Source organism: Eptatretus burgeri, chromosome 17, assembly GCF_056783735.1.
Source record: "Eptatretus burgeri isolate ZD-2024b chromosome 17, Ebu_testis_v1, whole genome shotgun sequence".
Taxonomy (NCBI): domain Eukaryota; kingdom Metazoa; phylum Chordata; class Myxini; order Myxiniformes; family Myxinidae; genus Eptatretus; species Eptatretus burgeri.
The window spans coordinates 30,356,838-30,359,960 of NC_140977.1; the positions used below are offsets into that span (position 1 = coordinate 30,356,838).

Below are 3,123 nucleotides of genomic sequence, written 5' to 3' on the forward strand. Positions count from 1 at the left end.
GATGTGGTCGATGAGAGCAAGCAGAAGTCGATCTTGCTCGCTTCGCTTTCGCCGGAGCATTATCGGCTGCTGGGTGATTTAGTGGCACCGAACAGGCCCCGGGATGACGGGCTGTCGTTTCGGGACATTGTGGAGAAAATGAAAGCACACATGGCGCCGGAGAAGTCATTGCAGCTCGCTCGATTCCAGTTCGATCGCCTCTCGAAAGGGGCAGAGGAACGCGTCGCTGATTTTGTGGCGCGGATTAAGCATTCTTCCGTGGCCTGCAAGTTCACAGTGGGGGAGCGGCCAGCTCGGCTCAGAGATCGTTTTATTGCTGGTTTACGAGATGCGAAGATGGTTTCAGCGGTTTTACGGCTGAAGGATGAAGCCATTATATTCGACTCTGCGGTCAGCACGGCTACAGCGGTCGAGCAGACTCGCGGGGATGTTCGAGCCATCACCGGCCACGCGGGGTTGCGAGCACCCCGGGACGCGCGCACGACCTTCGATGCGGGTCGGACGTCGCCACGCGGCCGCACGTGCAGCGGGGTGACCCCGCGGACATGCTTGGGATGTGGAGGTCGACACCTGCGCCGTGCATGCCCGTGTAAAGGCAACGTGTGTTTGAATTGTCACAAGGTGGGTCATTTGGCGCGTGTGTGCCGTGGGGCGCCGGCCACCGTTAAGGTCATGGACGGCGATGTGCGAGGCGACTCAGGGCGGAACCAGCGGCCGTTGATGGGCCTGTTTTCAATTGGCCCGGCGACGGCGCGCCCGATGACGGTGGAAGTCAAAGTGAACGAAACGCCGATCACGTTCCAGGTCGATACGGGAGCAGCGGTGTCGCTCATCGGCGAACAGACCGCACGTAGACTCAACGGCTTGAAGCTTATCAGGTCAAACCTCACGCTGTTCACGTACACCCGCGAGAAGATAACGCCAGTCGGGATGGCAGACGTGTCTGTGCGGTACCAAGGCCAGGTCGCCACGCTTCGGGTGTACGTCGTGCGGGGGAGCGGGCCGTCTCTCCTCGGCCGAGATTGGATGGCCCGCATCAGGCTAGACTGGGCCGCAGTTCACCTTGTGCAACCCGTGCCGAGCCAGTGGGAGGATCAGTTGGAGGAGATTCTTCAAAGACATCAAGGGTTGTTTAGCGACGACCTTGGGAAACTCAAGGGCATGGAGGCGAAACTCTTCTTGAAGGAGGGGGTGGTTCCTCGTTTTTGTAAACCACGACTGGTGCCGTATGTCCTGCGGGACAAGGTCAAGGGTGAACTGGATAGGCTGGAGGCCTGTGGAGTGATCGAACGGGTGTCGTGCTCGGATTGGGCCACCCCGGTTGTCACGGTGCTGAAACGGAATGGAGACGTCCGATTGTGCGGGGACTTCAAATCCACGGTTAACCCGGGGCTCAGCGTGGAGCAATATCCATTGCCGTCAATCGATGAAGTATATGCGCGATTGGCGGGGAGTCGATACTTCACGAAGCTAGACCTGCGTGATGCATATTTTCACCTGCCGATGGATCCCGGGAGTAGCGAGCTTTTGACAATCAACACGTGTCAAGGACTCTATCTTGGGATTGCTTCGGCCCCAGCTTTGTGGCAGAAAGCCATGGATCAGGTTTGCATTGGCCTGCCCGCTCAGACCTACCTGGACGATGTGCTCATTGCAGGGAAAACGGCGGACGAGCATCTTGCGAACATTGCCCAAGTGCTGACAAAGCTAGAAGCGTGCGGCCTGCGTTTGAACAGGGACAAGTGCGCGTTCTTCAAGCAGCGCTTGGAATACCTCGGGCACATCATCACGCCGGAGGGGCTGTTGAAAGGTCCTCGGAAGGTGGAAGCGATTCAACACATGCCACCGCCTCGCGACAAGACGCAGCTGCGCTCGTTCATTGGTATGGCCCAGTATTACCAAAGGTTCGTGCGCAGGCTCAGCTCACAACTTGCGCCGTTAACGCGGTTGCTCAAGAAGGACGAGCGCTGGGCTTGGGGGCCTGCACACCAGGCGTCGTTCGACCGCGTCAAGCGGCTGCTCACAGAGGATACGGTCCTCGTGCACTACGAGCCTGCGCGTCCGCTCCTATTGGCATGCGACAGCTCTGCATATGGCATCGGGGCAGTGCTCTCCCACAGGATGGACGATGGTTCCGAGCGGCCTGTTTGTTTTGCATCCCGGACCCTGTCCACAGCAGAGTGCGGATATGCCCAGATTGAGCGTGAGGCTCTCAGCCTCGTCTGGGGTGTGCGGAGGTTTCATCAATATCTGCTGGGGCGGCATTTCACTTTGCAGACGGATCACAAACCGCTTCAATTCATCCTGAGACCCGAACGCGGGGTGCCGGTGGTGGCAGCCGCGCGAATACAGCGGTGGTGTCTGTTTCTGGGTGCTTACGATTATGATATTCAGTTCCGAAGCACCGAGAAGCATGCTAACTGCGACGGGCTCTCACGCTTGCCGTGTGCGGAGGGTCCAGCTGCGTCTGAGTTGAGCGACCGGGTTGATGTGTTCGCGCTGGGCCAGGTCCAAAGCGGGCCGGTCACGGCCAGGCAGGTCGCAGTGGAATCGGCTCGTGATCCGGTGCTTGCCCGTGTCGTCCAGGCGATTTCTACGGGGAATTGGAGCGATCTGCCTTCGACACCGGCATTTCAACCTTTCACGTCACGCGCAGCGGAGCTGTCGTTGGTCCAACGGTGCGTAATGTGGGGAATGAGGACCGTGATTCCACCGAAGTTCAGGCAGCGGTGTTTGGATGAACTGCATGTCAGTCACCTTGGCATCGTGAAGACCAAGAGTCTTGCTCGTAGCCTGTTGTGGTGGCCGGGGTTGGACAAAGACATTGAGCAGTTGGTTAAGCGTTGCGCCACATGCCAGACAGATGCTGATAACCCGCGTCGAGCTTCGGGTCTCTGGCCTGTGCCAGACCGAGCTTGGCAGAGGGTCCATGTAGATTTTGCGGGACCGGTTAATGGAAAAATGTTTTTGATTGTGATCGATGCATTCTCTAAATGGCCGGAGGTTGTAGTAATGCGGCATACATCAGCAAACATTACAGTAGAGAAACTGCGGACGATCTTTGCTAATAAAGGGTTGCCGGAGATCCTGGTCTCTGATAACGGTCCGCAGTTCATCGCGGGT

At 58.1% G+C, this 3,123-nt stretch overlaps 1 protein-coding gene across 4 annotated transcripts in view; it reads right to left on the reverse strand.

Moving 5' to 3' along the window:
* LOC147009669 (sodium/hydrogen exchanger 6-like) overlaps positions 1 to 3,123 on the reverse strand; it is a 112,178-nt gene that overhangs the window by 44,430 nt on the left and 64,625 nt on the right. The window lies entirely within an intron of this gene.